The 14,117-nt window shown below is 33.6% G+C and overlaps 1 protein-coding gene across 2 annotated transcripts in view; it reads right to left on the bottom strand.

Annotated features, from left to right (window-relative positions):
• Nucleotides 1–14,117, bottom strand: part of LOC108908281 (probable beta-hexosaminidase fdl) — a 74,204-nt gene extending 60,087 nt beyond the window's left edge. The window contains exon 1 of one of the 2 annotated variants that reach the window (XM_018712279.1): nucleotides 13,872–14,117. The gene's annotated coding sequence lies outside the window, so the exon portion shown is untranslated. Of the gene's footprint in view, nucleotides 1–13,729; nucleotides 13,790–13,871 lie in introns of those variants that run through there. The other variant, XM_018712307.2, reaches the window with a different exon arrangement.

The raw sequence follows: 14,117 nt of genomic DNA, 5'->3' as shown, positions 1-14,117 counted from the left end.
ATGTACATGATATTTAGGAACACCCTGTATAGGCCAGGAAAATAAGCTGGGAAATGACCATTTCGCGACTTTTTGTTTCGGCAAGCTAAATTTATCACTATAGATGCTAAATATTATGTACAATAACATATTAGTTCATGTTTTTCGCTAATAACTTTTTTCCGTTCATTTCCACGAGAAAACAGTAAAGTACTTTTTTTTCGTCTTCAAAAGACCTACAAAACTAGTTCTCGAGCATCAAATAATATTGATTAGATCAACAGTTATAAACAGAAGAAGTTTATGTATGACTTTTGAATTAAACATTTATAAACTGCGTTATTATTACCAGAACGTTTTGGCATCGCATCCTCTCATTCCTTATCACTGTCTAATAACTCACACGAAATCTGGAATCGGTAAGTTGAATAGTTTATAAGCTATGGCCTTATAAACAAATTAGCTAATTATTAGTCTGGACGATCCCGAGGATCTTCCACAAATTATATTATACATTAAAATCTATGCAAAAATCTTGTTGCAAAATGAAATATACGACGCACGAACATGATATAGTTATATATTATTATATATTCAGAAAGCTTATGAAAAAAGCTTTAAGTTAAAAGAAATCGTCAAGATTCGTTGAAAAACAACGGAGTTGCAGACTGTCAAATATATTATTTTCAATCGAATTTCGCTTATTTAACGGCAGGACTATGAATATTATCGTTATTTTCTTCGGACTCGCTATCGTTCGCTTCCCCCACCCATCCGCCGCGCCACGGCTCGTCGACTTTTGACTTTGACAATATTTCTTATGCACTTAACATACTTCCACAAATAAAATATTTTTACCTGGGAAAGTACTCGGATTGATTATGACAATATTTTTTTTGCCGCTACAAAGCTAATTTGTTTAACAATAGGCCGTCAACTTTGACAGTCTGTAACTCCGTTGTTTTTCAACGAACCTTGAGGATTTTTTTTTAACTTAAAGCTCTTTTCATAAGCTTTTCGAATATGTAATAATATATAACTATATCACGCTCGTGCGTCGTATATTTCATTTTGCAACTAAGGCTAAAAAATAAAAAAATTTCTAGGTTGAAAATTAGAAATTAAAAGAAAATTATAGATTTCAGTGTATTATTATGAAATCTACCATGAAAAAAATCATTGCGATTGTGGAAGATCCTCGGGATCGTCCAGACTAATAATTAGTTAATTTGTTTATAAGGCCATAACGTGTAAACTATTCAACTTACCGATTTCAGATTTCGTGTGAGTTATTAGACAGTATGATAAGGAATAAGAGGATGCGATGCCAAAACGTTCTGCAGGCTCTTATTCATCTTTCAAGCAAAAACTTATCAAGAACGCCTTTTTTCGTATCTTACTCTTACTCAAAATAATATTTTTGTGTTTTTGGCCCACCCTGTACAACAAAATTGAAATTCGTCATGGCGATCCGTATTTTCTAACCAAGAAAAAACTTTTAACAAGAATGCCTTATTTCGTATCTTTGACTTTTTGGTCCATTTGCCCTCTTCTAAACTCAATCCGCGGACTTACTGTATATCAACTTATTTCTGATATCGTGTAAAATTTTTGCCGCATTTCACTGCATAGACAACACATAGCACATTGAATACTTTTAATATACTACAGTTAACTGAAAATATTAATGAATTATACTTAAAAGTATTTAAATGAAAAACGCCGTCCGTAAAAATAACAAATCGACACAAATGCAGTGCTTTTTGTATCACACTGGTTATTTGAAAATATATTACGTGTTTTTCTAAGTTTCCTGGAGTGTAATTTCAGAGTATATCATTTACTGATAACGTGTGCTAGTGACTGCCCAAATCAAACATTTTTGTTTAAATAGTCCTTAAAGAAACAATTACTTTATTGGTTTAAAGTTAAAAAAGTGATTATATATTTTTAGTATTGACTAAAATTCTGCCCTACCAGTAAAAATTTTCGTAATTAATTTGTTATAATTGCTAACAATTATTTAAACATTGAAATGAAGAATAAAAATATTTAATATTTTTAATCACAATTTTTTATAATGAATGTTCAAAATGTCTGCCTTCGTTCTGTACACGTAGATTTACTTGTCTTCTTAACCTGTTAAATACATTGTGTAATGTATTGTTTACATATACGGAATTTTTTAATATTCCAAAGAGATAATAATCCCTTGAAGAGACCATAAGCCTCGACTAATAATGCAATCGTCATAAAATTCTCTTAGGTACTCCAGTGTTGTGTTAGCTGTGTGCTGTTGACCCATCTTGTTGAAAGTCACAATCGGCAAATACAAATAAATACAACAGTAAGAACACAAGGGAAGCACGGACGTTTCTGAATTGACAGATCGTCTCGGTCGGAAATCTAAGAAAACGGAAAGTAATTTCGATCAAATTAAAGTAAATTTTAATATCTTTAGTAACATTTACGTGTGATGTCATCTTCAATCACTCTAGATCGCTCGGTAATAAACTGTTGTAGTTTGTCAGCAATACAGTGTCCAAGTCGCAGTCATTTTGAATTAGATCTCTGCCCATTCTGATTTCCCAGCACATACAACATATCACATAAAGATGCACGCATTCTTCCTGTTCCGGTACGATTTAAATAAAATTAAAGGTCACAGGAAATTGATACCGTTCTGCTGGCCAATTAAAAACTAATTTTCCTATCTAGTTGGCGATTCCAGCTGATTCGGCGTCGCCTAGTATTGGATGTCTTTCGTTAGTAGTTTAGTGAAAGTATTCTTCATGTAATTATCGTTAATTTAATCCGGCTTTTATTGGCGCAAAGGTTATTGGACAAGCTTATACCGACGTCCACGTCTTTGACTCGAATTCCCTGGCCTGACGTCTGCGCCAGGTGCGCATTTTTATGCAGTGGCGTGCTCGGGGAGTATTTTCCGATTAGAGGTCACAAAGGAGGTCAAATCGTTTTTAACTGAAAAGCCTATAAGTAAGCTGAATGCATTTACAATGACCCCCAAGTCTTGCAAATTGTGTCTAACCGAGTTTTTTTATATAATTATTGTATTTTTCTTATTTTTATAAAAATTTTAATTTAGTTGTCTGTGTTTTGCTTTATTTCTGATACAATTTCGATTTTGCAGCTCCTATGTAAGGGACCGCCCCTGGATTAATATAATACAACACATTACGAGGAATAGCGCAATATAAATACTTTGGCAATTATTAATTTGAGTTAAACGACCTCAGATAAAGATTTCCAAAGCTGATTAGTGATTACCACATAATGCTTCCATTTAATTACTATTACTTTTATTACCTTGTTGTTTATCATATCCTTGGAACCCACAAATAACTCATCATACAAATTGTCACCCAGTATTAATTACAGTTTTTTTTTCTTCTAATTAGAGCTCGTTCGAGTTTAAAAACATATAATTCTATTGTTTTTCGCTTTATTAAATGTACTTAATTTTAAAAGTAATTGGCTATGATTAAGAGCATCGGAAAAAACATGTTTTCGTGGATACGAGCGCATGGCATTGAAAATTTGCTGTTATTATGTAGAATCTAGTAATTGGGTTTATTAGGAAGATTCCAGGCGATTTCTGAGTTTTCTGTGAGAATAACATTTTGTTCACTAGATATATGCGATTTTGATATTATTTTAAAAAGTTCTAATTAGTTTTTAGAACAACGGAGGTCTATGAGAAAAACACATTAATTTATCTAATATCCGCAAGGAGTTATCTAAAGTAGGGTTTTCCTTTTGTACTCCAATGTCAAAATAACAGGCAGTGATTCATTCTCAACATGTACAGCTGAAAGTTAACTGGTTGCCACAAACTTGTATCGGAAGTTTAAGGTCATAGAGAAAAAAGCTAATTAAAATAATATAAAAAAATGAAATAATATAATAATAAAATAAGAGTGTTAAAAACTGTTTTGGAACTGCTGAAATACATGTAACGAGAGTTCAAATAAAAACGTGGTCAAGTTGGTTCTGAAAATTTGGACGTAGGGCGTAGCGTATAGCAAATGAACTTAAACGTCATCTGTCAAAGCGCTATATCGCCGCTATCAATTTGAATATTTTCGTTTTAAAAAGCGTTTAAAATGGTGTTTTCTCAAGAACAAAAAGTGTTTATCATAGAGTCCTACTTTAGAAATGGACGCAAGATTGATGGAATATGGAAGTATTCTATTGAGGAATGTTTCATAGAATTTCAAAATCAATTTCCCGGCGTTGTTGAGTACAAAATTTTTCAAAGTGCAGTTCAGCGTTGTGTTAATGTTTTTCGTGAAACGGGCAGTGTAACAAGAAAAGAAGGAAGCGGCCGACCTAAAAAGCGGACTGAAGAATTAAAAGAAAATGTCCAACAAATAATGGAAAATGCGCCAAGAACTTCTGTACGTGTTTTATCACAAATGGTGGGAGTATCAGTCGGTACCTGCCACACAGTGTTAAAAAAAGATTTGCGTTTGTTCTCCTATCGTTTAACTTGTCAGCAAGAACTTCATGAAGTTGATTTTCCGCGACGGGCTGTATTTTGTGAATGGTTTTTAAACAACTACGGTGAACTTCATAATATCACCTTTTTTTCTGATGAAGCCTGGTTTCATTTAAGTGGTTACGTAAACTCACAGAATATGAGAATGTGGTCTTCTGAAAAACCAGATAACTTTTTTGTCGAGGGCCCTCTACACGCTCAAAAAATTGGAGTTTGGTGTGCTCTCAATCGAAGGAGGATTTATGGACCTATTTTTTTTAATGGTACTCTTACTGCGCAAAGGTATAGAGAAGAAATTATCGCTCCTTTTGTTAACCAGCTGGAAGAAAACGAAATTACAAACTTTTACTTTCAACAAGATGGCGCAAGGGCACATACGGCAGGCGAGACGATGAATATGTTGAGGGAAGTTTTCCAAAATCGACTAATAAGTCTCAATGCTGAACATGAATTTCCACCGAGGTCATGTGATATTACGCCGTGTGATTTCTTTTTGTGGCCTTACCTTAAAAACACTATTTTTGAACTGCCTATTCCTGATTTAAACCATCTGCAGGCTCGACTTATAGACAAGATTCGTGAAATTAACAATACCCCGAGCATCTTAGAAAATGTCTTTAATTCTTTGAGGAACAGGTGTGAAAAGTGCTTGGAACAAGGAGGGGGACACTTTCAGCAGCTGCTTTAATTTATTGTTATAACAAGGAGGGGGACACTTTCCGCAGCTCCTTTAATTGTTTGTTATTGTTATCACGATTATTCTTTAAAATAAAGTTATATAGTCATTAACGTTATTGAAACTGACAGCTGCTATACAGCTCGTTGAGAAATGAGGTTAAGTTGGTCGCTATAAGCTACTCCCTACGTCCAATGTGTCAGAGCCAACTTCGACCACGTTTTTATTTGAACGCTCGTTATTTTATCGCGGCGAGTACTAAAAAATTCTGTAACACTTTTTACGAGTTTGTAGGTTGAAGCCGGACTGTATTCGAAAGTCAGTTTGTAATACATTGTTGTAGTGACTGCTGTGCTGTTTTTCGAGGGTACATTTAATAGTCGTATTTCCAAGTTTTTTTTTTTTGAAAATGGCGTATTTATTTAGCAATCGCGAATATTATGATATGCTCATGGCTTTATGGCGAAGCAAACGAAAATGTCCACAGAGCTTGTCAAGTGTATAGTTGTTACGATCTCAATTGAAACCGCATAAAAACATTTAACTCATAAATTCTACGGAATGCATAGACGTCCAGAAAAATTTAGCCCTGTCTCGTCTAGATATATATTCCGAGCTATATTACCACAAAATTACCATACGATTGACAAGTTTTTATGTTTAAAATCGCATTGTAATAAAGCATGTCGTAAAATATCTAAAGATTTATAATTATAATCAGGATAATCGCTTAATTTATCTCGAATCATGTTTAAAGTAGGAACTTTATTTTCTTTATACATATTATAAATTGTGCGCCGCATTACATCTGGTAAAATCGTCAATTTTCTTTAATTTTGTATATTTCCGTTTCCTCTTTGTACCGTGATCAATCCTTTTTTAATTACACGATAATTGGCCTTTTTTGGATATCTTTTTGGATATCTGGTTTCTTAACTTTTTTTATCAAATTGTTCACTATTTTCAATTTTCAAACATTCATATACAGTGTAGGAAAGTACCGATGGTCTATCAGAAGTTACGTGAGAGCGATAAAGTAAGCCATAGAAATCCAAGGATAGACAAGGATGGCTATAATGAAGGCGTCTAAGAGTCAACGCCCATTTCGCCCTTCCACAAATAAGAAGTGGATCTTATTTGTGGAAGGGCGAAACGGGCTGTGACTAAGAGACGCCTTCATTATAGCCATCCTTCTCTATCGCATGGATTTATATGGCTTACTTTACCATTACTTACTTACTTACTTACGTACTTTAACATTACTTTTCCCGATCGCTGAATAGGCCCCGGCAGCCTAATTAGATGTGAAAAGTGTTGTATATTCCANAGAGACGCCTTCATTATAGCCATCCTTCTCTATCGCATGGATTTATATGGCTTACTTTACCATTACTTACTTACTTACTTACGTACTTTAACATTACTTTTCCCGATCGCTGAATAGGCCCCGGCAGCCTAATTAGATGTGAAAAGTGTTGTATATTCCATGGAAGTTCGTGACATCGACCAACTGCGACATCGTATTACAGAAGTTTGTAATATGATTCGAGAGGACGTGGCAATGTTGCAACACGTGCGAGCGAATTGGATAAGTCGCGCTGAAGCTCGTGTGCAAGCAAATGGTGGGTACATAGAACATTTTCGGTGAAACTCAAAAGTGGCTCCTTGCAATGTTGAGGTGAGTCAGATTTTAAAATTACATTTTACTAAACACAAATCCGTGTGTTTACCTCATTTTGACATAACCGACATGTGGCAAAAATATTTAACATAAGTTCATTAACACCCTGTATATATCATTTTTTCCCATATTGAGCGGTGGGTTTAGCACGTCGATTTTCTAAACGCGTGGTTCTAAATCTAGTCGCCAAAATAAGGGACGAAAATAAAAAAATCATGACGCAATATGTCTCTTAATAGCGTGTTTACGGCCATGTGTATGCGGAGCGTTAAACCGCGTCGAGCTATTTCGAGACTGGGGCAAAAACTGGTGAAATTACGTATTCGTCTGCGAACCTGTCGACTTACGGTACAAAAATATTCGTACGTTTGCAACAGGGCTGTTTTTAAGTTTTTGGGCCCCGACTACAACCACAAAAAGGAAGATTAAGTTAATTTTATAAAATTATATTGTCCTGTCATGTTTTTTCACATCTTTTGAAAATCCTTTTTTAAGGATTTTTCTTATGTACAGGGTGATTCACTATATTTTGACCCCCCTTTAACTTTTTTGTTTTAAGAGTTATTTATAAAAAAAATGTGAAATATAAAAGTTGCACGAGTTTTTATGAATTTTTCGAAAATGATAGTAGAGAAACAAATGAAGTCCAAACAAAATGGCTACGGAAAAAAGTTAAAGGGGGGTCAAAGTATAGTGAATCACCCTGTACCTATTATACGTAGTTTATATAAAAAAAATAAATTGGTAAATGATGTAAGAAACGAAACATATTAAAGCATGAAATAAGGAAAAAAACAGTTATCTTTTGTTTTTCTTTCAGGCATTTCTACCGATTTCATGCTCATTTGTGCATTAAATGACTCCTGCCGATATGTATTTTTTTAAAGCTTTTTTAATTGTAAACCTTCTCACTTGTATTTAAATTAGGATTAGACATTTTGCGATACCTTCGAGAAGCCCCCTTGAGTTACCTCTGGAAACGTCAGTAAATTAAAATTATTTCGAAATTCACATTAATATAACTAACTATATTGTAAATCTTTTACCATTATAAATTTCACATGACTTCGAAGATTTATTTAACCTTTTGCTGCCCAGTTTTTTGCGAAATGTCTGAATTTCTCTTAATGGGAATAAAACCTCATTCGTTAGTGTCAAGACAACGTTCCGATTGGTGATGCATTTTTTTCTTTAGGGTTTATTCGTTTAATCTGTTTTGAATTAATTTTGTGAAATATACATTGTTTTTCCACTGTAAGAGAAGCAACATAATGGGGCTGCTGCCGAGACAGTGCTACCAATGCAAAGCAAGAAGTACCTATATTTAATTTTTTAGCACAAAAAATGATTATTTCTTGCAGATACTGTCAAAACTGCAGGTACTTTCCGTCAATAAAAAAAAGTTATTTAGGTGATTTACCAAAAATTGCCTCATAAAAAAGATATAGCTTCCAAATAAGCACGTTTTTAAATTTTCTTATACAGGGTGAGTCAGAAAGAATGGGTCAACACTAAGCTGAAGAAACTAGACAGCAAAATATTATGTTTGAGCTCATCATCTCTTATACGAATGTCGCTGGTTTAAGAAATACAGGGTGTTCAAGGTTTACATTTTATTCTGAAATTTCTCAATAATTGAGAAAGTTTTGATAGCATGGCTCTGAAAATTGGTAGTGTTGGTTTTTGTGGTATGAGAATATTTTTTATTTAGAATTGAACGTTATTTTAGATTTTTACCTTTTTAAAACATAGCTCAACAGATAAAAGAAATATGTTTTGATTTACGGTGAAACTAGCGTCCTCTAGGAACAACACCAAAAAAATCAACACCGCCAATTTTCATACTCATGCTGTCAAAACTTTCTCAATTATTGAGAAATTGCAGAATAAAATTTAAACCTTGAACACCCTGTATTTCTTAAACCAGCGGCATTCGTATAAGGCATGACGAGCATAATATTTTGGTATCTAGTATCTCCAGCTTAGTGTTGACCCATTCTTTCTGACTCACCCTGTAGTAACATGTTCTTTTTATGTTAGAATTTTAGAAATTTTAAATAAATTTTTTATTCGCATTTCGAAATGAGAAAAGTAAACGTAAATTCATTTAAAAATTGTTGCTTTTACTTTGAAGTATGCATAAAAAACAAGATAGATAAATAACTGTTAAAAATCGATTCTGTTGTTAGTTTTTAGGTTAATAATAATCATATCTAAATCATTTTTATTTAATTCATTCTTTTAACAAATTGTAAACTCGTCAAATTAATTAATGCCAACATTCTGCTTTTTCTGTTGTATTTTTGTGATTAAAATGACTCTATTGGCACTGCACTTATCCCGCCACATATCGAAGTAAATCACTCAGTGTTGCCCACTGCGGCAAAAAAAATTTGTAAGTAAATACATAATATATATTTTTAACTATATCTCGAAAACAAATCATTTTCGAAATTTGACGAAGTAATCTTGAAACATCCTGTACATCTACCTTAGTAGTACTGTTTTTATAATAATAATACTGTTGATCCCACAGAAACAACCAGACAGTAATCCTACCTCAAACATTTGCCGACATGGCAAGCAAAACATTTATTGTATAAATAAGCAAAATTATACCAAGTAGGTTTTATTTGTTTCATTCTGATACGTAAGACGAGACCTTGAATCGTATAAATTTTCGTTGCCACACCGCATTTTCTTCGCATCTTTCCATGCTGCCTTATCTGGTCGATGATGAGGTTCATATGATCGCTATATGTACATACAATGAGATAATCTTATAAACAATGTCGCGACTCATATGATGTGCTTCGTGCTTGATTAAAGGCACTTCTAGTTTTTATTACCACCGGCCTTGCCTGGAAAGTTAATTACAAAATAGAAAAATATTTACATTAACATAATTGCAAACATTGCTATAATTGCTTGTCGCCAAACGGAAAGTGAAACAGATATAGGTCCTGTTTTATATACAGGGTGATGGCCATAAGGATGGCCTGTCACTCCACATTATAACATCAAGACAGCAATGGCATCCTTTTATTTTCAGCCTTGTATTCTTAAATTTACCTTTTTTGTTCGCGAAGTTAAAACAAATTAAAATTTCAATTAAAATTCATAACGATATTGCACCAGAAGTTCCTTTTTTTCGAGTTTTTAAAGGACAAACACATTTTATACGCGTAAAATCAGCCAGATCAAGGTGGCTGTGCAATATCAGTTTGTCGAAACAAACGAGTAAAGAACTCCGCAATTATTTATTTTGTTGCCATGAAAAAGTGAAAAAAGGAATTACAAATTAAATAAAAAAATAGTATAATTGACAATCAATGTGTGATGAAAGATATTTAATAAAATATAGTATCTTCCATATTTCTTTTGACAATTCCTCAGAAACTTTCACCCATATGTCATCTTGTACATTCTGATATCAATATTCAATGAAATCTTTGTTCTACTATTATGGACAGTTCCTTATCCCCTGTATAAATCCTCTACGTAAGACGTAATTATTATTTTTTATCTCCACATATTACTAAATCCAGTTAAAAAGAGACTACATGGGCAACGCTTGTCATCAGCGACGAGAAATGTCTGTGCTTCGATGTGACTGGTGCACAGCTAGCTCTACGAGATCGTAATGTTTACTGGTTTTAATCTTATAAGGAAATATAGCGAACATAGCGGTCTTTGCTGCTTAACATCATACATTATGATGCCTAAGGTAGACTCTTTTGATCATATCTCTCTTATTACTAGAGATGCATCTATTAAATCTTATGTCGCTGTAATCCTGAGAAAGTGTTTTGTTCAAATATGTAACAATGTTCCGTTAAAAAAAAACAAACGTTTGACTTATACGGGGTGTTCCCTTAATATGTGTAGAAAGTCCAGCTAGGTTTCTATGGTAAAGGTTATATGATTAGATTAACATGGGGTGGTAAGACCGTCGTTTTCCAGCTATATGGTTACCAAAATTAAATAAATTAATTTGATATTTTTAATTTCTAAATCGAAAACTCAATTTTATTAGATATCCACAACCTTAAATTTATTTTCATAAAACAGTTTTTTCTCAATGTAAATTGTGATTTAGTTGTTTAAGACTTTTTGGAAAATTTTTTAACTTTATATTAAAAACATTAGAAAAATATTATGAAAAAGTTCTCTTGTTCCAAACTACTAACCGAGAAAGAACATTTAATTTATGGATCATGTCTGTTCAAATTTTGGTAAAATATTGTTACTATTTTTTAATTTTCCAGTTTTTAACAGTTATTAAAGATAACAAAGGCACACAAAAAGACGTCCAAATCCAAGAGATCCACATATCATTTCCGAGGGAACTCGATACGCTGAACACGATCCTGTAGTCAAAATTCATGACTTTGCATGAATTTCGGAGAAAAGTGAAATTTTTGAGTGAAAACTGACCCGAATATGGGTGAAAATTGATTTTTTCCTCAAATTGGGTTCATCAAATCAATTTCGTAGTATTTTGAGGCGCTGAACAGGATGCCATTAATAAAATTTAAACATGACCTCCATATGTCTCAGAAAGTCCATTATTTGGAAGAAAACTAGCCCAAATATGGGTCAAACCTAAATTTTTCTAAAATTTAGCCAAATATATCATTTTCGTGGTATTTTGAGGCGCTGAACAGGTTGCCAATAGTAAAATTTAAACATGACCTCCATATGTCTCAGAAAGTCCATTATTTGGATGAAAACTAGCCCAAATATAGGTCAAACCTAAATTTTTCTAAAATTTGGCCAAATATATCATTTTCGTGGTATTTTGAGGCGCTGAACAGGATGCCATTAGTAAAATTTACCCATGACCTCGTTATTTCAAAGAAAATCCACTATTTGTTTGAAAACTGGACCAAATATGGGTCAAAACAGATTTTTTCCTAAATTTTGTCCAAATACTTCAATTTCGTAGTATTTTGAGGCGCTAAACACAGTACCATTAGTAAAATTTACCCATGACCTCGATATTTAAAAGAAAATCTACTATTTGTTTGAAAACTGACCCAAATATGGATCAAAACATATTTTTTCCTAAATTTTGTCCAAATGTATCAATTGTATAGTATTTTGAGGCGCTAAACACGATGCCATTAGTAAAATTTACCCATGACCTTGATATTTAAAAAAAAAATCCACTGTTTGGTTGAAAATTGGCCCAAATATGGGTCAAAACAGATTTTTTCCTAAATTTTGTCCAAATACATCAATTTCGTAGTATTTTGAAGCGCTAAACACGATACCATTAGTAAAATGTATCCATGACCTCGATATTTAAAATAAAATCTACTATTTGTTTGAAAACTGACCCAAATATGGGTCAAAACATATTTTTCCCTAAATTTTGTCCAAATCAATTTCGTAGTATTTTGAGGCGCTAAAGACGATGCCATCAGTAAAATTTACCCATGACCTCGATATTTCAAAGAAAATCCACTATTTGGTTGTAAACTGGCCCAAATATGGATCAAAACAGATTTTTTTCCAAAATTTTATCCAAATATATCATTTTCGTAATATTTTGAGGCGCTAAATACGATGACATTAGTAAAATTTACCTTTGACCTCGACATTTCTCAGAAAATCCAAAATTAGTCGTTTTTCTACTTTAACTAATTACGTACTTTAAAAAAGCATCGAAATGATATGTGGATCTCTTGGGTTTGGACTTTTTTTTGTATCCCTATGTTATTAGGAATTTAGCTACATATTAAAATCTTGTATCGTAATTATTAACTTAGAAGAGTACTTTTTTGTAAGTTTTTTTAATAATCTCTAATATAGAGCACTTCGATTTTTTGGAAAAATATAAATAAACAAAATTATGATCAATTTTGTAGTTAATAAATACCATAATCAATAATATGCTCAACAGATTTGAAAAAATATCGCCTAATTGAAAAAGAAAGTTTTAAAAACATACTCTCTGCATCATGGGCGTAACCAGGGTTTTTGCTGGGGATGGGCCCAGGCCAAAAAAACGCACTTCAAAGCCTATACACTTTTTCGTTTCATTCTAAAAAAAATCACGCAATTATCAACCTACCGATATAAAATTTTAAAACTTAACTACTTTTTGAAACTTGAAACATTCAGCAATAATTAGAGGGAGGCCGAGGCCCCTCTGCCGCCCTACGCCCATGCTTTAAGTTTTCATTTAAGTTTTCAGTAACGTGTCATATGGACTTGCATCATGATTTTAATAATAGAAAAGATTTTTCGAAAATAAACTATTTTAGTACCTGTTTAAGTCCTAAATCTGAAGTAAAAATTGGTATTTATATGTGTACCCTACACTACTATAGAAAGTAAAATCGCTCTTGCCAATAAGTAAGTTAACACTAAACTCTTCAGATTGTGTTGGCCATATCTCTATTAGTGTTAGAAATAGATCTATCAAACATTAAGTCACTGCAATGTCAATGTCAAGGAAGCGCTCTACCTAAATTTATAAGAATATACAGGGTGTTCTGTCAAAAAAATGTATAAGTTTGGCTTCTAAGTATCTACGAAATGCAATACTAAATTGTTTTTCTAACCACAGTTTTGAAATCACGAGGACAATGTTATGTGAATACTCCTGCAAATCATAATTCTTTTGCGCAGAAACCTACATATTGAATTAGAATTGTTCCGCTCACATATTCCGATCTAATACCTTTTGGATTGTCTTAATCCCTTTGTTTTGACGACCGATAACACCGCTTACACGCGTGGCACAGATATCAGCAAAGGATCAAAATTGGCTCCGTCCAAATCGAACGAAATCAGTTTTCACCGAGACGACAAGCACCCAATAACCCCTAAATGGTACCGCGATGGGAAAGAAAGCAGTTATTACCCTGGAAAGCCACAGGTGGAACAATTCTGGGAAGCCTCGATTGTTTCGCTAGAAGCGAGGCGGAACACGGAACGTAAACAAACGGAATGAATCGCCCTCGAGCGTGTCGCACACACATACACACACACACAATTGTACTCACAACTGGTGCAGGGGCATCACACGCCGCCAAAATCTCTCTCCAAATATGTGCACGATCACACGCACCATTAGCACTATCACGCCATGGTAAACGGCAGACACTGCCCGCTTCCAACGCCGCGCACACCCGACCAGGTAAGAACACCGCAAGAGATGGACATCAACCTTGATGGAACCCGCCTCGGCACAAGAACCAGCCTACTCGCGCTCGACCAGCGACCGCATGAATTTCAACTACTGCACCGTC

This window comes from Anoplophora glabripennis, unplaced genomic scaffold (assembly GCF_000390285.2).
Source record: "Anoplophora glabripennis isolate ALB-LARVAE unplaced genomic scaffold, Agla_2.0 scaffold11, whole genome shotgun sequence".
NCBI lineage: Eukaryota > Metazoa > Arthropoda > Insecta > Coleoptera > Cerambycidae > Anoplophora > Anoplophora glabripennis.
The sequence above is the reverse complement of the archived record's forward strand: the minus strand, read 5'-3'. Positions and strand labels throughout refer to the sequence as shown.